Raw genomic sequence first — 21,843 nt, 5'->3', positions numbered from 1 at the left:
CCACAGGCAGTCCAGAGTCGAGTCAGGTTCCAGTTGACCCTCCAGAGGCGAGTCAGGGGCCAGTGAACTCTCCAGAGTCGAGTCAGGTGCCAGTGACCTCTCCAGAGTCAGGGCTAGTCACCGCTGGTCCTCCGGAGTCAGGGCTAGTCACCGCTGGTCCTCCGGAGTCAGGGCCAGTCACCGCTGGTCCTCCGGAGTCAGGGCCAGTCACCGCTGGTCCTCCGGAGTCAGGGCCAGTCACCGCTGGTCCTCCGGAGTCAGGGCCAGTCACCGCTGGTCCTCCGGAGTCAGGGCCAGTCACCGCTGGTCCTCCGGAGTCAGGGCCAGTCACCGCTGGTCCTCCGGAGTCAGGGCCAGTCACCGCTGGTCCTCCGGAGTCAGGGCCAGTCACCGCTGGTCCTCCGGAGTCAGGGCCAGTCACCGCTGGTCCTCCGGAGTCAGGGCCAGTCACCGATGACCTTCCGGAGTCAGGGCCAGTCACCGATGACCTTCCGGAGTCAGGGCCAGTCACCGTTGAACTTTCGGAGTCAAGTCAAGTCACTGGGTGGTCTGCTGCTCCGCCCTGTTGGACTCCGGCATCGACCACAGGGGCGTGGTGGTCATCTGCTCCACCCTGGAGGACTCTGGCCTTGACCACAAGGGTGTGGTGGTCTTCTGCTCCGCCCTGGGGGGCTTCCGCTCTGACCACACGGACGTGGTGGTCTTCTGCTCCGCCCTGGGGGGCTTCCGCTCTGACCACACGGACATGGTGGTCTTCCCCTCCGCCCTGGGGGGCTTCCGCTCTGACCACACGGACGTGGTGGTCTTCCGTTCCGCCCTGGGGGGCGTTTGCCCTGACTACACGGTTGTGGTGGTCTTCCGCTCCACCCTGGAGGACTCTGGCCTTGACCACAAGGGTGTGGTGGTCTTCTGCTCCGCCCTGGGGGGCTTCATGTTGTTTTTTTTCCCTTCCTTTTGTTTTTGTGTTAATGTCGGTCCCTGTTCCTTTCTGTTAGTCTGGCCCTCCGTCCCTCCCCCTGAGCCTCCACCTGTCCGCCTCCCTCCTGGTCTCTGTTTTGTGTCTGTCTTGGAGCGTCTGGGAGCCGCTCCTTAGAAAGGGGGTACTGTCACAGTGTCTGGGTTGTGTTCCCTGGGTTTCCACTAGGTGTCCTCAGTTCCCACAGTGTTTATCATTTATCACTTCCTGTCTCCTTATTTGGTCACCTTCCTCCTTGTTTAGTTAATTGATTGTTTCCCCACCTGTCTCCTGTTTCCCCATAATCCTTTTGTGTATTTATACCTGGTCTGTCTGAGTCTTAGTCACAGAGTCCTTGTTTAATGTTGAGGTTATTTCATGTCCGTCATCTTGCCTTGCCTTGCCTTGCCTTGCCTTGCCTTGTCTTCGTGTCTTGTATGTTTTGGTATTCTGGTTTTGACCCTGCCTGGACTGTTTACCCCTCTGGATTACCCTTTGAATAAATATCATACCCGCACTTGGTTCTCTCTCCTGTGTTCTCTGTAACACCGATCGTGGCAGTGGGTGTAGGACATTTCAGTTCATTTATTAAGTAAAGTTAGCAAAATAAAGTAAATTGTGACAAATTATACCCCAAAAATTCTTAAAACAGTGGATTACCAGTTAAACAAATTTGGCACAAAAAATTTTTCAGACCAAGTCTGCATGAACATGGATGACAGCATGGTCAGGAGACTACACACAGTCATTAAGTCTAAGGTTTGCCTGTATTGATAGATGTGTTAATATTGTCATCAGCTCTCTTAATATTTTTAGGTATCCATTACATACCTTTCTATCAAAGTTATCTAGCATTATCAAGATAAATTTGTTCTTACACAGTTTATCTCTGAGTTCTTGTGATATTTTATTACCATCTTCTAAACTATATAGATTAAACTCTGATAATGTGTAATGTTAAAGGTGTGTTTTGAATAAACCCAATATTAAAAATATTTACAAATGAAATAGAAATATCAGTATCGGTACTCGGTATCGGCAAGTAACAAAAATAAAAGTATTGTATCGGGCTGAAAAAAGCGGTATCGGTGCATCCCTAAGCAATTTTTGGTAAACATTACAGCATATTATGCACTGATTTTAATGTTGATGACATTTACAGTATCATTTTATTCTGAAGAGTGATGGAAACGCAACAATCAATTCAATTCCATTCAAGTTTATTTGTATAGAGCTTTTTACGATGCAAATCATTGCAAAGCAACTTTACAGGACATTAAGTTTCTACAATATTTAGTAGTAGCTTATCAGCGGTGACTGTCAGTTTATGTGCATATGACATAAATTTTCAGAAAATTGAATACAAGTCATAGTTAACTAGATGACGAACACTATTAACCGCAATTATTATATGATGCAATCAAACTTGTAGCAATATTTCTGTATGTTGTTTCAGGGTTAGCATCAAACCATTAATATGGTTTTCTTTTATTTAACCCTCAAGTATTGCTAAATAATAATGTTACCATACAGATTACCTCTGTTTTCAGTTAAGTAAATGTTCTATATTTTAGTTCAATAATATTTATTTCATATTTTAAGGAGATCTTTTGGTACTATTTCTATTTGTGCAATAATTATTGTCCATTAATGATGTAAAAATATGTATATATGTATTTCTATTAATTATACTACAATTTGTATAGTATTTAAGGCTAACACAGAGAAAGGGTTTTAAATTCCAATCCAAAGAGGCTAATTGGAGTCATTTGTTGTTCAGAATTTTTTTTTTTTTCAGTTGTAATGCCATGGTTAACCCACTATAGGTAGTGGCTTTGTACTAGAATACTGCAGATCAGAGAAGGACTTAACCTTAGGCAAAGGTAGGCGACCGCCTTAGGCCCCCAAAATCAAGAGCCTCCTAAAATGTAGAAAATGGGTACGGAATCACAGAAATCCATTCATAAAAAAACGGAAATTTACTGTGTAACGCGGAATGTGACGGAATGAACGGCGAAGACGCACGTTTCGTTTGCTAGTTTGCTATTAAAGCACATGCAACGTTCACGATTGTTGTCTGTAACACCTAAATAGTAATTTTGCAGTTTAATATACAAATACACTAGTCCATATCGCAGTTTGATTGAAGTGTAGGCTACTGTATTGCATTTAATTTATTCATTCAATATTTGACACATTCAGTGACATTGCTCATTAGACAGTAAACTTCTTTTGAGTAGAACTTTGAATGTAGAAAATTTAAAAGGTTTGTTTAATTTATTGGAATAAATAATAAATTAATGTTTTTGCCTCACACAACACAGAATTTCTTGATAATAAGTAAATAAAATAACAAATCTAAATTTCATATGGCCCTATTATTGTAAACAAATTAATAAATTGTTATTTATATGAATTAAATTAATTAGATGATTTTGATTAAACCATTCAAATGGAATACAGAACAATTTAAATGGAAGCACAGAATTTGGACCCTAAGAATTAAATTTTTGTTAAACTTTTAGTAGGCCTAAATTGCAGTTAAATAAAACATGGACATGTTTTTTTTTTATTAAAATGTAATATAATCATCCAGAAAGAAAGAAAACAAAAACGAAAACTTTCCAGAGAAAGTAAAATGAAAATTTTGCTAATTTGGGAATAATAAAACAGATTTTATAGGGCCCTACAAGGAGGACCCCAAGAAGGGCCACTTTCCACACAGGCACACTTCATATGTTAAAATAACCCTTAAGCATGTAAATATATAATTTTCTTCACTTTCATTTAAATGTGTAATTAAAATAAATAAATGTATATTTTAAAGTTTAGAATTAGATAGTCATGTTGTTGTGTAGACAACTGCATCCTGAAAATTACCCCAAAGCACCACCTAGTGTCCAACCTTTTCTAATACTATTAGAACCGGTTTAAATGTGAACAAGGGATCTACCACTTTAAATAAATCCTTTATTCATAACATGAACATGAAAAATATAAAAGATTGGATACAACTGGGACACAGTCGTGCAGCAGCGAGCATCACAACAGTGAAAGTAACCTCAAAGTTATAAAAGTGTAAAATTGTAGAGGGCCCCATTCCTGTATTTTGCTTGGGGCCCCCAAATCACTAAATCCATGTACATAAATTTAAGTGTTTCATTTGAAAAAATATTTAGACATGATTAAACACTAGATTTTAAAATGAAACAAAATATTTTTATCCCCCATTTTGCACAGTAAATACATATGAATTGATATTGAATTCATATGTGGAAAAAAAAATCTCACTCTAAGCTGAACTTTAAAGTTGGCAATTCTGCAGTATACATTATACTTCAAATGGAAAATACTGTACATTGATAAACTGTTCGGCGTGATGACGTTTAATATCTCCGACAGCACCTGTAGTCCCATTTAGCAACTTGTTAGCAACCGTCTAACAAGAAATATACGGTCTAAAAAATCACAAATGGGGTGTAACTAGTGTATTTTATGTAGTAGAATAAAACGTGAAGTATCTCGAGCTTGTGTGGAACATGGACCTTTAAGGGATTTAATCAAACTCCCATTCAAAAGCTTTTGGAGCTATGGACTATGGAACCAGAAGTGCAAAAATGCTAACTCGCCTCCGGGTTTTTGCCTACAAAGTCATTTCATAGTTCTGCAACTCTATTTTGGCTGCTTTAAGAGCTGCTGCTGCTGCTTAATATAACGTGGATCTGACAAACATCATATTTTTTCACAACTCTTTACCTAAAGTCTCTATAATGAGCTGATGAGTTGAATCCATACCTTTCAACCCTCCTGCTTCTCCTGGGATTCTCCCTTATATTACCATTCTATCCCACTGTCATCCTGTTTAAATATTTTCCTGTATCTTTTATCTTTCTATTAAAAAAAAAGATTCCACTGGGCGTACTTTATATGTTTGCTATTGCTTCTGGTAAAACTCCTGTAACTTGTAACCTGTAACCTCTTTATATGAATAATCACAACAACAAATTCCAAGGTTGTCCAGTTGCCAGATCTTGTATGAAACGCATATTTCTCACATGATCGATGAATACAAATTTCAACCCAGTTGTCCCCTCACCTTGGCAAGATACAGCCAGTAATGCTATTGTTATCTGCGCTGGGAGCACCGCAGGAAGGAAACAATGATCACTGGTAGAAATGAGATGACAAGACCCAGGTGGTGCTCCAGTGAATGTATATTTAGAAGTATAATGAGATATAGTTTCCAGTTCAAAAGGCTATTTAATTGATTAAATGAGTGCTGCAGGTTTCAAAGTCAGATGCTGGCAGAGAATGAATTTGTCTTTTTCAATGAGCCCTTCTGCTCTTTGTTTAGACCAAAGGCAAAAACTACCCTTACTTTTACGCAGGAAAACATGCAGTTGTAAATGTGAACTGGAGGATAGACAAGAAAATTAATTATAGAACTCTTAAGATCTAGCCTACACGAAGATATATTTGTTACTAAATTAATATAATTGTTTGATATGAATTGTTTAAATTAATATAAAATAATATTATACAATATAATATAATATACTATATAATAAAAATTGTTACTTTTGCAGTAAGTAACCCTCAAGTATTGCTAATTGCTAATACCCCCATAGTTTTTACTGGCATATGGCCTGACAGCTAATTTTGACAGCACTTTTTTTTTTTTTACATTAAATGTTATCAAAAGCATTACTGTATATATTTGGTTCCATTTCGTTTACTCTAACCGGGCTATCGCAGCTCTCTCGGCTCATTCATTACAGGCTGCATGGATGGGGAGGGAGTTTTTACCCAGAACAGAACCATACCGTCAACCCAAACTGAATGCTAAGTGTCATTTTGTAAATAGTGGTCCTGACAGAACTATAATTATTTACTTTCTTTCAGAAGAAATGAGTCTCAGATTCACCTCTGTCCAACACCATCACATGAAAACAATTGTTCTTATGAAAATTATGTTGGACTGATGTGTTCAGGTATGTGTTGACTGTTTTAACAGGAAAGATTTATTTAAATTTGATAGATCTCTTCCAATTTTTTCCCCTTTCTTTGCACAGAAATAATAAATGTGCGCTTGGTTAATGGAAACAGTCCCTGCAGTGGGACAGTGGAGGTTCATCACAGAGGTCAGTGGGGAACAGTGTGTGATGTTGGCTGGGATTTGGCTGCTGCTGCAGTGGTGTGTCGAGAGCTGGACTGTGGAGAACCTGTAGATGCTCAGAGTGATGCTCAGGCTGGACTCGGATCAGGACCAGTCTGGATGAATAATGCAATGTGTACTGGATCTGAGTCCACACTGAAGCAGTGTGGATCTGTCATATGGGGTTCTCAACGTGTGTGTCAGAGCAAGAGTGCAGGAGTCATCTGCTCAGGTAAACTCAAAACTTCATTTTGTTAAAAGAAAGAAAGAAGACAAGAAAAGAAAGTAGTCCATGTTTTTTTCTGAAAGGTTAATTCATAATTGTGTTTTTTTTTTCAGCCGTCAGGCTGGTTGGAGGTTCTCGCTGCTCTGGGAGGTTAGAGATACTTCATGATCAGACGTGGATGTCAGTGTGTGACGCTGCCTTTGACCAGCAGGATGCAGAGGTTGTGTGTAGAGAGCTGGACTGTGGGGCTCCTGTACAGGTGCTGGGAGCAGCTGCTTTTGACAAAGGAGACACTCAGATGTGGACACAAGAGATTCAGTGTAGAGGAAATGAGTCTCAGATTCACCTCTGCCCAACATCTCTGCCACAAAAATACAACTGTTCACATGATGTTGGATTGGTGTGTGCAGGTTTGAGCAAATTTATTTTACTTCACTGAAATCTTATATCAAATCTTCATACTCTTTGTATGAAAGATTTTTTTCCTCTCTTTATGAGATACTTCTTATTGTTTTGTTTGCTGTTCATAAGTATTACTTCTCTTGTTTTCTGTATTCAATAAACAGACCGTGTGAATGTGAGGTTGGTTGGTGGTCAAAGTCGCTGTGCTGGTAGAGTGGAGGTTCTTCACAGAGGTCAGTGGGGAACAGTGTGTGACGCTGCTTGGGATATGACTGAAGCTGCAGTGGTGTGTAGAGAGCTGGACTGTGGAGAACCTGTAGATGCTCTGGGTGATGCTTATTTTGGACCAGGATCAGGACAAATCTGGACTAATCGTATGATGTGTACTGGATCAGAGACTACACTGAAGAACTGTGGATCAGTTCTTTTGTATGAATATGACTGTAATCATGGTACAGATGCTGGAGTCATCTGCTCAGGTGAACTGTTCTAAAATGTAACCTTTTACATCACTGTTGATCCACATGCCTTCTATTTTAGTTCCAAAGATTTCTATTGATTTTTTCAACACTAAGGTCATAGGTTCAATTCTCAGGGAATTCATGAACTGATAAAATGTTAATCTTGAATGCATCTGTAAGTAGCTTTTTCTATGTGCATAATTGTGTGCAAAATGCATAAAAGTACAATGTAAATGTAAATCCAAATAACGCATTGATGGGTTCTTCATCAGAAGCTTTTTATTGTACAAACCCAGTATGACAAGTGTTTGCCCTTTTTCCTTTCAGAAAAGGTATTAAGTATTGTACACCTTGTGTTTTTCTGTGTCGTCCAGAGCCAAGACTAATGATAGTATATCAATAGTTCATGTACATTCACACACACAAAAAAATGTAGGTATCATAGTTTAGTAAAATTTGTAACTATTTGAATGCACATAAAATAATGATCTGTTAGCATTATTGATGGTACAATAATGTCAGTAAATGTTATTGGCAAGTTTTTATAAAGTCTTCCGTTTAAGTTTATGATAACAGTGGTTTTGGAGCTTTAAAAGAAAAATTCTCTCACTACTGCAGAAGTCAGGCTGGTTGGAGGTTCTCGCTGCTCTGGGAGGTTAGAAATACTTCATGATCAGACGTGGATGTCAGTGTGTGATGCTGTCTTTGACCAGCAGGATGCAGAGGTTGTGTGTAGAGAGCTGGACTGTGGGGCTCCTGTACAGGTGCTGGGAGCAGCTGCTTTTGACAAAGGAGACGCTCAGATGTGGACACAAGAGTTTCAGTGCAGAGGAAATGAGTCTCAGATTCGAATGTGTCCAGCATCAGAGAAACACAGCTGCTCTCATGACGATCACCAGGTGCTTCAGTGTGCTGGTAAGAAGATATATGAGAGAAATTAGTAGCATAACTAGGATCATATGTGTCCCATTGCACTCATTGTGGCCTTCACCACACCCACAGCTTCAAAGAATTAACTATAATTCATAAAAATATGACACTGTAATTGTGTTTTAAAAATATATATTTATTTTTTCAATTTTTTTTTATCTTGAGTAGTTATGCCAATTTGAAACAATTAAATCTCTTTAGAATGACTGATTGATTTTAGTTTCTGTCTTTCTCTCTATTTCTCTCTCTCTTAGATGTAATACATGTGAGACTGGTAAATGGTAACAGTCCTTGTGCTGGTAGAGTGGAGGTTCTTCACAGAGGTCAGTGGGGAACAGTGTGTGATAGTAGCTGGGATACACCTGCTGCTGCAGTGGTGTGTAGAGAGCTGGACTGTGGAGAACCTGTAGATGCTATGGGTAGTGCTCATTTTGGTCAAGGATCAGGACCAATCTGGATGAGTATTTTAACATGTTTAGGAACAGAGTCTACACTGAAGAACTGTGGGTCAGCAGGATGGAATAAACCTGTGTGCACTCATAATTATGATGCTGGTGTCATCTGCTCAGGTGAATAAAATTAAACCTCAACGCATTCCTCACTTTCTGATAAATTCGTCTTGATTAGGTAAGAAAATTATGTTAGCTGCATATCAGATTTAAACATCTCTGTTTTTTTTCTTAGACCTAATTACCACTGAAGAATTAGGCATCTTGAAAATAATGTTAATTTACCATGACTAGTTTACTGCATTTTTACAACGATTTAAAGAAATATTTACAACACATCATCCATAGTTAAAGATATTGGTGACCTCAACTGTCCAGCTTCAAGAAGAATTTTCAGGGAATAACAACTACACTGAGATTAAAATTTTACAAAACCCCGTTTATTATGTACTAAAGTAAACATTAATAAATATATATATATATATATATATATATATATATATATATATATATATATATATATATATATATATATATATATATATATATATATATATATATATATATATATATATATATATATATATATATATATATCCTAATCCTCACTTTTATGCAATGTAAACAGGTCATAAACGATCCAGACTTGCTGATGGGTCTAATCTTTGCTCTGGGAGGTTAGAGATACTTCATGATCAGACGTGGATGTCAGTGTGTGACGCTGTCTTTGACCAGCAGGATGCAGAGGTTGTGTGTAGAGAGCTGGACTGTGGGGCTCCTGTACAGGTGCTGGGAGCAGCTGCTTTTGACAAAGGAGACGCTCAGATGTGGACACAAGAGATTCAGTGCAGAGGAAATGAGTCTCATATTTCATTCTGTTCAATATCATCACTCAAACACAACTGCACCACTGACAACATTGTGGGACTTATCTGCTCTGGTTAAGTATAAATATTCAGCATCTCTTAATTTGTTTTTGATTCCAGTTCATGTCTTAGGTTTGAGTTATAATGTGATCAATCTAATGACTTAAGAATGTTTTATGCATTGTTTCTGAACACTTTTTACTTTGCTCAGGTTACACTGATCTCAGGCTGGTAAATGGCTCAGACACTTGTTCTGGACGAGTGGAGCTTCAGTTCCTCAAAGAATGGGGCACAGTGTGTGATGCATGCTGGGATATGAGAGCTGCCAATGTCCTCTGTAGACAACTGAATTGTGGGATTGCTGTGTCTGTTGTGGGATCAGACTGGTTTGGAGAGGGAAGTGTTGAAATCTGGGCTGATGTGTTTGATTGTGACGGGAAAGAAACAAAACTCTCAGAATGTTCCATCTCTTCATGGAGTCGAGCTGAATGTTCTCACAGACGAGATGTTGGAGTCATCTGCTCTGGTAAACTTTTTTGACTTTGAGAGCATTATGTTCCTGAAAAGTTTTTAATGTATTTTATAAGCACTATTTCATTACATTTCATCACATTTCAGATTCCTCTCTGGCTCTTCATGATGGTCTGGTGCGATTGTCTGGAGAGAGACAGTGTGAGGGGGAGCTGGAAGTTTTCCTCCATCAGGTCTGGAGGAGAGTTCTGCTGGACTCCTGGAGTCTCACTGAATCCTCTGTGGTCTGCAGACAGCTGGACTGTGGCTCTGTGCTGAACTTCTATGGCTTCTCTTCATCCAGTCCTGAACACAGTCATGAGTGTGTGACGGGCTTCCAGTGCTCTGGGAGTGAAGCTCATCTGGGGAACTGCAGTTCTCCACAAACTCTCAACTGCAGCTCCACACAACAGCTGTACATCACCTGCCTTGGTGAGAACAACAACATCTGGACAGATTCTTCAGTTGTTCGTGATCAGTAATGTTGTTTTTCTTTCTCTGTATATCAGGTCGTGGGTCGATCAGGCTGGTGGGTTCTGGGGGAGACTGTGCAGGGAGGCTGGAGGTTTTTCACAGCGGCTCATGGGGGACAGTGTGTGATGACTCCTGGGATATTAAAGATGCCCATGTGGTGTGCAGACAGCTGCAGTGTGGAGTGGCCCTCAGTAACCAGCAGGTACCAGCCTGGTTTGGTCCTGGTTCTGGACACATATGGCTGGATGAGGTGGAGTGTGAGGGGAATGAGACGTCCCTGTGGAGCTGCTCTTCTTCAGGCTGGGGAAAACATGACTGTAATCCCAAGGAGGATGTAGGAGTCGTGTGCTCAGGTAAACATGCTGCTAAATTGTTTACACTGAAATTAAGTATAAAGTTTTACACATTTCAAAATTCAAGTGTCCATAATGCTCACATTTTTTAAATTTGTGATTTTAAAATTGACATTTTTATGTAGAGTTTAAAGAGATCAGGTTAACTGAGGGCTGTGAAGGGAATGTGGAAGTTTTCTACAATGGATCCTGGGGAAATGTGTGTTACAACAAGATGGACAGAGACACAGCGAGTCTGATCTGTCAAGAGCTGAACTGTGGAAGATCTGGTGATTTGTCTGATTCTACACCAAGACTGAAATCAGCTCCTAACTGGCTGGATAAAGTTACATGTCGACCACATGATTCCACTTTATGGCAGTGTCCTTCTTCAGTCTGGGGAGAGAATAACTGTGGTGATGATGAAGTGGCCAAAATCATCTGCTCAGGTAAAACATATGATTTTTTTTCATCAGTAAACAATACAAACATGATCCTTTATTATTAGTGCTTAGAGAAGATGTGTGGAATTCATTTAATAATAATTTAATTGTTGTTATAGAACAGGAGATCCATGAGTCTCCTCGAAGCTATCTGACATGCTCCACATCTCCCCATCAGAGACAGTGTTCAGGTAAGTTCATTGAACAGAAACAACCATGAAAATTATGAATGTTGAATGCAACCCTTGTTGAAAAAACCAGCACATGCTGGTTAGGTATGTTTTAAGCATGGTAGCTGTTTTAAGCTGGTCCTTAGTGTGTCATGAGCTGGTTAAAAGCTGGTTATGAGCTGGTCCTGAGCAGGAGCTAGTTGCTCAGGACCAGCCTAGACCAGCACATGACCAGCTCAGGACCAGCTGCCATGCTTCAAAACATATCTAACCAGCATGTGCTGTTTTTTTCAACAGGGGTTGCATTCAACGTTCATAATTTTCATGGTTGTTTCCATGTTTCCAGAGAAATAAGATAATGGTGTTTTAATATGAGAAACCAGCAGGATTTCATCTTGGAAAATACAAAACATCACACACATACTCCTGTGCAGATGCTGCTGTTCAGACAGTACTCTGCTGATAATTAATGTATCTACTTTTTTGTTATGTTTGTGTGTTTTAGATCATCTTCCTCTCAGACTGAGTGGAGGTAAGGGCCGGTGCTCTGGGAGGCTGGAGGTGTATCATAACGCTGTGTGGGGCTCAGTCTGTGATGATCAGTGGGACATCAGCGATGCTCAGGTGGTCTGCAGGCAGCTGGGTTGTGGAGCAGCACTGAGGGCTGATGGGAATTCAGTCTTTGGTGCTGGTGAAGGTGTTGTGTGGATGAACAGAGTCGAGTGCAGAGGGAATGAGATTCACCTGTGGGACTGTCCTCTCTCCCTGAAAAACCACAATGACTGCTCCAACAAAGAGCATGCTGGACTCATCTGTGCAGGTCACAACAATCACTGAGGAATAATATTTCCTTTTAGACCATTTTAAAGTGTGTAATGTTGGTATATTCAGAACATTCATAGCTTTGAACATGCTTGTGTCTGTTTTGCCAGATTTGCCAGATTTGTCAGTGTCCTCTACTCCTGCCACAACAACATCAGCTTCTCCTCCAGTTTCTCCTGCAGTGCGCTCAACATCAGTCTCTCCTCCACAAACTCTCTCCGTCCCCCCAGTGCTTGTGATTGTTCTGGGAGTTGTGCTCTTACTGCTCTTAGTGCCACTGCTTATACTGATTCAGCAGAACAGAGTGATGAGGAGAGGTAGGAGAGATCCAGAGACTGTCATATTGTGTCTTATTCAGTGTGTGATCAGTCATGTGTTGTGAACTGACAGCAGGTTTGTCTGTCTACACTCACAGCTCTCTCTAAGAGGAGACACAAGATGAAGACTGAGGCCGTTTATGAGGAGATTAAGCACAGATCCACTAACAGACACAGTCTCTTCACTCAGAAGGGTGAGTAACTGTCATAGTATTAGATTTGTAGTCATCAACAGGATAATCACTTCATACAGAGGGATGAGTGGAATAAATCACACTGATTTATTTATGGGACCTTGAGTGTGATTTGATTATAATACTAGTGTTGAGTGATCTTAAGGAAGTGGAGGTTTGGCAGATTTGTGATTGTGAACATCTGTCTGATGGTCCTACTCCATAACAGGAAGTGTCTTTTCTGGAGAACAGCATTCTGGGTATGAAGATGCTGGTGAGCTTCTTTCAGGTTGGAGGACTTAAATATATTAATGTCATCCGGTACTTAACCCTGTTTACTGCATATTGTGTGATGCATATATAATTAAAAACTTAGTTACCTTTGTCAGGGTTTGGGGCTAATCACCTGCCTTTTGGGGTTGTGAATGTGTGTTTGGATGGTTTGACAGCTCACTGCGTCTACCTGTTTGATTTGAGTTTTCCCCGCCCTCCTTGTTTCTCCGTTGTTAACCTTAATTGTTTGCCACCTGTTCTCAATGCTCTTCTAATTTTTTCCTTTATAATTCCCTGTGTTTCTCTGTTCATTGCCAGACTGTTGTAACTCTTACCAATAGCTCAAGCTGGTCTGTGTACTCACCTTGTCTTGTCTTCAGGCTCCAGTGTCTTTTGCTGTTTTGCTCTGCCTCTTGTTCTCACAAATGCAGTACTCCTAGAAGATTCCAGCTCTCATGTCTCTGGTATTTGGCTGTCGAATGAGTTAAACTGTGGAACGATACTCATCTGCCTTGTTTTATCTGCTTTCAATAAAGCTTAGTGTAACCCGCAACTGAATCCATCCCGTTTCTCCTGACAGAACAGTCTGGCCATTTATGGATTCAGCGGGATTTGATCCACTTCGCTCTGCTCTCGTACAGCAGTTGAGTCTGGTTGGGTCAGCTTGCCATCCAGCTCAACACCATCGCGCAGGATGTGGACTCTCTTAGTGCCAGAGTCTCCGAACTCCTCACACGGGTGGATAGCCTTCAGCGAGAGGCGACGAGCCGGGTGTCCCACTATTCCGAACCCCATGCTAAACAATCCGCCGGTCTACGATCCTAATGCCTGTCAAGCCCATAGAAAATGTTCCTGTCAGTCGTGTGTCAAGTCCACCGTGGTCACTCCTGTTTAGTTTACAGACATTGTCAAGTCTCCAGAGATCACTCCTGTCATGTCCACAGATATTGTCAAGTGTCCAGAGGTCACTCCTGTCATGTCCACAGATGTTGTCAAGTGTCCAGAGATCACTCCTGTCATGTCCACAGATGTTGTCTAGTGTCCAGAGGTCACTTCTGTCATGTCCACAGATGTTGTCTAGGGTCCAGAGATCACTCCTGTCATGTCCACAGATGTTGTCAAGTGTCCAGAGGTCCCTCCTGTCATGTCCACAGATGTTGTCAAGTGTCCAGAGGTCCCTCCTGTCATGTCCACAGATGTTGTCTAGGGTCCAGAGGTAACTCCTGTCATGTCCACAGATGTTGTCTAGGGTCCAGAGATCACTCCTGTCATGTCCACAGATGTTGTCTAGGGTCCAGAGATCACTCCTGTCATGTCCACAGAGGTTGTCAAGTGTCCAGAGGTCACTCCTGTCATGTCCACAGATGTTGTCAAGTGTCCAGAGGTCACTCCTGTCATGTCCACAGATGTTGTCAAGTGTCCAGAGGTCACTCCTGTCATGTCCACAGATGTTGTCTAGGGTCCAGAGGTCACTCCTGTCATGTCCACAGATGTTGTCAAGTGTCCAGAGGTCACTCCTGTCATGTCCACAGATGTTGTCAAGTGTCCAGAGGTCACTCCTGTCATGTCCACAAATGTTGTCAAGTGTCCAGAGGTCCCTCCTGTCATGTCCACAGATGTTGTCAAGTGTCCAGAGGTCCCTCCTGTCATGTCCACAGATGTTGTCTAGGGTCCAGAGGTAACTCCTGTCATGTCCACAGATGTTGTCTAGGGTCCAGAGATCACTCCTGTCATGTCCACAGATGTTGTCTAGGGTCCAGAGATCACTCCTGTCATGTTCACAGATGTTGTCAAGTGTCCAGAGGTCACTCCTGTCATGTCCACAGATGTTGTCAAGTGTCCAGAGGTCACTCCTGTCATGTCCACAGATGTTGTCAAGTGTCCAGAGGTCACTCCTGTCATGTCCACAGATGTTGTCTAGGGTCCAGAGGTCACTCCTGTCATGTCCACAGATGTTGTCAAGTGTCCAGAGGTCACTCCTGTCATGTCCACAGATGTTGTCAAGTGTCCAGAGGTCACTCCTGTCATGTCCACAGATGTTGTCTAGGGTCCAGAGGTCACTCCTGTCATGTCCACAGATGTTGTCAAGTGTCCAGAGGTCACTCCTGTCATGTCCACAGATGTTGTCAAGTGTCCAGAGGTCACTCCTGTCATGTCCACAGATGTTGTCAAGTGTCCAGAGGTCACTCCTGTCATGTCCACAGATGTTGTCAAGTGTCCAGAGGTCACTCCTGTCATGTCCACAGATGTTGTCAAGTGTCCAGAGGTCACTCCTGTCATGTCCACAGATGTTGTCAAGTGTCCAGAGGTCACTCCTGTCATGTCCACAGATGTTGTCAAGTGTCCAGAGGTCATTCCTGTCATGTCCACAGATGTTGTCAAGTGTCCAGAGGTCACTCCTGTCATGTCCACAGATGTTGTCAAGTGTCCAGAGATCACTCCTGTCATGTCCACAGATGTTGTCAAGTGTCCAGAAGATGTTGTCAAGTGTCCAGAGGTCACTCCTGTCATGTCCACAGATGTTGTCAAGTGTCCAGAGGTCACTCCTGTCATGTCCACAGATGTTGTCAAGTGTCCAGAGGTCACTCCTGTCATGTCCACAGATGTTGTCTAGTGTCCAGAGATCTCTCCTGTCATGTCCACAGATGTTGTCTAGTGTCCAGAGGTCACTCCTGTCATGTCCACAGATCTTGTCAAGTGTCCAGAGGTCACTCCTGTCATGTCCACAGATCTTGTCAAGTGTCCAGAGGTCACTCCTGTCATGTCCACAGATGTTGTCAAGTGTCCAGAGGTCACTCCTGTCATGTCCACAGATGTTGTCAAGTGTCCAGAGGTCACTCCTGTCATGTCCACAGATGTTGTCAAGTGTCCAGAGGTCACTCCTGTCATGTCCACAGATGTTGTCAAGTGTCCAGAAGATGTTGTCAAGTGTCCAGAGATCTCTCCTGTCATGTCCACAGATGTTGTCAAGTGTCCAGAGATCACACCTTGAGAGGTTGCCCCAACCTACTTTGTCTGTTTGGCCATAGAGATTGTTCCTGTCTTTTCAAGTTCTCAAGTGTTGTTCCTACCGGTCACATCTGGGCTATGTAAAGTGTTCCTGCCTGTCCTGTCAGACCTACAGAGGTCATTCCTGCCAGTTGGGTCAAGGCCTTAGACGGTGTTCCTGCCTGTCAAGTTATGGTCATGTAAAATGTTCCTGTCGGTTCGGTTATGTCCTGAGATCGTCTTTGCCAGTTGGGTCATGGCCATGGAGATGTGTTCCTGTTTGCCTTGTCAAGCCTGCGGAGGTTGTTCCTGCTAGAGGTTGCGACCACGAGATCATACCAGACCAGCTGTCTGCTGCTTCTGATGAGTCCCTCGGAGGATGCTCCTGCTAGTTGTCAGCCATCTGAAGGGGCTATCTTGTCTGTTTTATTCTGTCTTTAAAGATTGTTTCTGTTTGTCTTGTCAAACTCACAGAGGTAGGCCCCTTCCTGGAGCGTCAGGTGACGCTCCTGGGAGGGGGGGTACTGTCAGGGTTTGGGGCTAATCACCTGCCTTTTGGGGTTGTGAATGTGTGTTTGGATGGTTTGACAGCTCACTGCGTCTACCTGTTTGATTTGAGTTTTCCCCGCCCTCCTTGTTTCTCCTTTGTTAACCTTAATTGTTTGCCACCTGTTCTCAATGTTCTTCTAATTTTTTCCTTTATAATTCCCTGTGTTTCTCTGTTCATTGCCAGACTGTTGTAACTCTTACCAATAGCTCAAGCTGGTCTGTGTACTCACCTTGTCTTGTCTTCAGGCTCCAGTATCTTTTGCTGTTTTGCTCTGCCTCTTGTTCTCACAAATGCAATACTCCTAGAAGATTCCAGCTCTCATGTCTCTGGTATTCGGCTGTCGAACGAGCTAAACTGTGGAACGATACTCATCTGCCTTGTTTTATCTGCTTTCAATAAAGCTGATAAATTACCATTCAACACGTAATTTAGATATGGTTTTTTATTTATTTATTTATTCATTCATTCACTTCTATATTTTTTATTAAAGCAGAAAGAACCAAACCTGAATACCATAATGATTTCTCCAGCCCTGAAGGCCCAACAGGTGAGTGACTTCAGCTGATTGGTTCAACTTCTTTCACCTTCTGTGCCTGTGAACAGTAAACCTGTTTCTGTTTATAGACTTTAGTCAAGGTAGACAGCACGTTGTATGCAGATGAAAATGAGGATGTGAGGGAAAGACTTAGTCTTAACAGTGGCATGTACTGAACAAAGGTTCTAGATCACATCATTTTAACAAAGTTTGTGATTACTGAAAGTTTTTGGAAAGATGTGTTGTCAGTTGAAGAATTAGTATGTTGATCAACAACAGTACAATCCATTGAACCCCCTGTACTTCTATCCCATCTTTCCCTTCTGTCCTGACTAATCTGACTAGTCTGTTCTCTCTTTGTTTTTAACTCATTTAGAAAAGCAACAAATCACACCAGAGAACTATGATGATGTAATCGCTGCTGAACTGGGACATGCTACAGGTTTAGTTCTTAAAATTATTTCTACATGTTTTAACACAATGTATATATTATACACACATTGTGTGTATATATATATATATATATATATATATTAGTACAGACCAAAAGTTTGGACACACCTTCTCATTCAAAGAGTTTTCTTTATTTTCATGACTATGAAAATTGTAGATTCACACTGAAGGCATCAAAACTATGAATTAACACATGTGGAATTATATATGGAATTATATACATTACAAAAAAGTGTGAAACAACTGAAAATATGTCATATTCTAGGTTCTTCAAAGTAGCCACCTTTTGCTTTGATTACTGCTTTGCACACTCTTGGCATTCTCTTGATGAGCTTCAAGAGGTAGTCACCTGAAATGGTCTTCCAAAAGTCTTGAAGGAGTTCCCCGAGAGATGCTGAGTACTTGTTGGCCCTTTTGCCTTCTGTCTGCGGTCCAGCTCACCCCTAAACCATCTCGATTGGGTTCAGGTCCGGTGACTGTGGAGGCCAGGTCATCTGGCGCAGCACCCCATCACTCTCCTTCTTGGCCAAACAGCCCTTAATGCCTTCAGTGTGACTCTACAATTTTCATAGTCATGAAAATAAAGAAAACTCTTTGAAAAGGTGTGTCCAAACTTTTGGTCTGTACTAATATATATATATATATATAGATAGATAGATAGATAGATATCTAAAATGTTTTTCGTTTGATGGATGCATTTTTGATGGATAATTTTTCATTATTTTGTTGTAGATGACTTGCCCGAAAACTATGATGATGTCGTCATCATACGACAGTTCTCCAATAATAAAGCAGGTGTGTGATTCAATTTACACACTTCTAGATTGGAACTGTTTTTTATTTATTTTTCTTCAAATTATTGTGCCAAATAAAGTATGTAGTCCAGTGGTGTCCAAACCTGCTCCTGGAGGGTCAGTTTCCTGCAGAGTTTAGCTCCATCTCGTCCCAACACCCCTGTCTGGAAGTTTCTAGTGACTCTGAAGATCTTGATCAGCTGGTTCAGGTGTGTTTAATTGGGCTCAGAACTAAACTCTGCAGGACTGAGGCCCTCCAGGAGCAGGATTGGTCACCCCTGATATATGTCTATTTGTTCATGTAATTAATAATAGCCACATTTATATCAGAGGGTGTTCAGGAGGAGTATGATGATGTGAAGAATGTCAAAGAATATCTGAGTGACATGTTTGGTACGTTATTAACACCTTTATTAAGTCTTTATAATCACTTGATCAATTTCTGTGGTTATAAAAGCTCATTTATATTTACTGCTAGTTTTAGTGTTGTAGGGTTTTTTATCATGCATTTTAATGTATGTATCAATACATGAATCGTTCTCTTGTTTTCCAATAACAGACTATGATGATGTGGAGGAGGATCCAGGAAAACAGGCAGGAGCTGTTTAACACAAACCACATCCACTGCCTCAAATCCTTTTAAAGCTTTTAAGATTTTAGCAATCTTACTATATGTGTTTCAGTTGCAGTCTAACAGTGTTTTGTTACATTCTGTACTGAAATATACAATGACAATTTTTGACAGAAAAAATGCTTTGCTTTCATGACATTTTAAAAGGTGCTTGATTTTTTTCCAGACACTTTTACAAATCTTTTCTATTGTGTAGCCTTAGAAATTTGAGAGAACAAAGAACTCATTTTCTGACATTCAGTAACTTTGTATAAACATAATTGTGTTGAGTTCAGATCGTTCATCATTCAGCTGCCACCCATCATTAATGGATTACAATATCTTCAACTTAATAATATCATAATATGAAATATCAAAATATCATTCACTGATGGTTCTGTTAATATTTTGCTAAAGGACATTAGGATGTTACGGTGGCCGAGAGCTTAATGTGCTGCAACTTCAGAAAACACATGAAAATGGAAAAAGCACCAGAAAATAAAGAAAACATCTTCATCAGTCTGAGATCACATGTGCTGCAAATACTCACAACACAACCAAATAAAGAAACAGACCACAAGAAAATGACTTTAACAAAACGAAAATTTACGTTTTCTTTTTTAATTTTTTTTTTTTTTTTTTTTTTACCATTTGTTACCACAGTTGTACAAATACCATGGTTAAACAATGGTATGTAGTAAATCCATGGTTCATTCGTGCATGGTTACCATGGTTTCACTATAGTAGCAGACATGAGCATAATCTTTCTTTTAAAAATAATTTAATAACTTTTTCTTTTTTTTTCTTTTTTTTACTGATTCATTCATTCTTTATTTAACCAGGATAAAAACTCATTGAGATTAAAATCTCTTACAAGAGTGACCTGGCCGAAAAAGCACAAACAAATAACAGAAATATACAAGTTTACATCAAAAACAAAAAAAACACAAATCAAAGATCACAACAATGAATTTACTGAACAGAAAAGCATGTTGTTCACTTTATGTGCTGCAGTAGTGCTTTCTGATTGTCAGAAACACATGACATGAATACTTGCTCACAACGTCACAAAAAGTGAAACCACCATATTGCATTTTTTTATGATTTTTTTTTTAGCATTTATTTATTTATTTATTTTTTATTAACAATATCAGAAAGAAACGGATAAACATTAGAACAAAGACATAAACATGAGGGGATACAATAACAATTAAAAGGTAATTAAATAAATGGTTTAATGTTAAGGCATCACGCTTTGTGAATGTGGAATTTTCCCATCATACAAATAAAGTCCAGGACATCCTGTAGCTCTCTATTATCAGAAACCACATGAAAGAGAAACTTAACTGCTGAAATGTTACATAGACAAAAGAATAAGACGTAAAGATGCTGAGATCTGAAGCCAGAATTGTTTAGTATAAGGACAGAAATAGAATAAATGTGTAAGAGATTCTTCCTCTTCTTGGCAAAAAGAACAGAGTGGAGAAAGATTTTGTATAAATTTACTTAAATATTTGTAGCAGTGGTAATAATGATGAATCATTTTAAAATAACATTTTATTTTATTATTAAACCAAAATTGGTTTGGGACTGCCTATACTTTCTGAAAATTAACATTTGGATAAAGAGCCAACCACTTTCCATGAGCTTTAAAAGATGAACCATTATTAGCAGTAACAAAGTTTCTCAAAAATAAGCTTGTAAACGTATTATCCATAATATTAACGCCTTTCATAAATAATCTAGTGATAATTAAACTAAAATTACAATATATTTTCAATATATTTAAGACATCATTAAAAATAACAACTTAGAAGATGGAATTTGTGAGAATATAGTCCCGTTTTGAAGCATTTATCCCATATTTATAAATATAATCAACATAATCATGCTTTGCTCTATATTCTCACACATTAGAAAATCATGCAGTGAGAAAAGAAATGAGAAAACTTCACCTAACAAGTCACAATATTTATCTCTGAAGTCTCACTATATATTCTTACAATGCAGATGTCCTAAGCCTGTAAATGATTTTTTAATGTTGGTCATTCCCCCTGCTTATAAAAAAAAAATGACATTCATATTCATTACAGTAGCGAATATTTGAACGAGAAATCTCAGCATATGTATTACAAATGTAAAGTGTTCATTCTGAAATCTGAATACGATGTATGCTCTGTAATGTATGGACCGTGTAGTTATTCACTGTGCTTATGTGATTATGTCGTTGTAATATTGTTTTTATTAGTACAGTAGGACAACTGCAAATGTTTAAAAAAAATATTTTGTTAACAGTATGCAATTTGAAGCACTTAATGATTTTACTCCTATGGAAACTGTAGTTCAGTAAAATGCCATAGAATTTGTACAGTCTTGGAGAGTCTGAAATAAATGTTGCTCAATCAGGAAATAATATACACATCATTTATTCAGAGAAATAATGCTGACTTTGTAGAGACTTTAAAGACCTGAAGCTTTATTGAGGTTGGTGTGTGGCAGTATCTCTGTGCTGCTGAGTGAAGGTCAGTGAGGAACACTGTGTGATGATGACTCTACAGCTCTGTTATTATATGATTGGTTTCTCATATATTATCTAGCTTTTTATTTATTTTTCACACTGTTCCTTTAAGGGCTGTAGGCTACAGATAATAAAAAAACAACAAAAAATTCACTTTATCAGTGTAATGTTACATTTCAGAGCTCACGCTAAACAATGATGATGTCATTATTAATGGACAGCGCTGAACATGTTACACAGAACTGCATTAAATATTCATATTTTATGTGTATTAGTTTAATGGTAAGTGTGTATACATATAAAGGGTTCTATAGTCTTCATAGCCGGCACCAGCGCAGCACTGGTGATGAGAAGCTGCTAGAGACCCGAGATGATTCAAAATGTCGAGTAGCGCAGTTACATTGAAATACAATGGAAAAGTACAGCAGTGGAATGAA

General features: G+C 40.0%; 1 protein-coding gene and 1 long non-coding RNA gene across 2 annotated transcripts in view; both read left to right on the top strand.

Annotated features, from left to right (window-relative positions):
• Nucleotides 1–21,843, top strand: part of LOC132105642 (antigen WC1.1-like) — a 118,041-nt gene that overhangs the window by 88,863 nt on the left and 7,335 nt on the right. The gene's annotated exons all lie outside the window — the stretch shown is intronic.
• On the top strand, nucleotides 18,214–19,029 carry LOC132105666 (uncharacterized). The gene is made up of 3 exons (XR_009423976.1): nucleotides 18,214–18,279; nucleotides 18,609–18,671; nucleotides 18,838–19,029. It is a non-coding gene; the product is annotated as an uncharacterized LOC132105666 (long non-coding RNA).

The sequence above is a fragment of the Carassius carassius genome, chromosome 26 (assembly GCF_963082965.1).
Source record: "Carassius carassius chromosome 26, fCarCar2.1, whole genome shotgun sequence".
Classification (NCBI taxonomy): Eukaryota; Metazoa; Chordata; class Actinopteri; order Cypriniformes; family Cyprinidae; genus Carassius; species Carassius carassius.
Note: the sequence above shows the minus strand (reverse complement) of the source record. Positions and strands in the feature narration are given on the sequence as shown.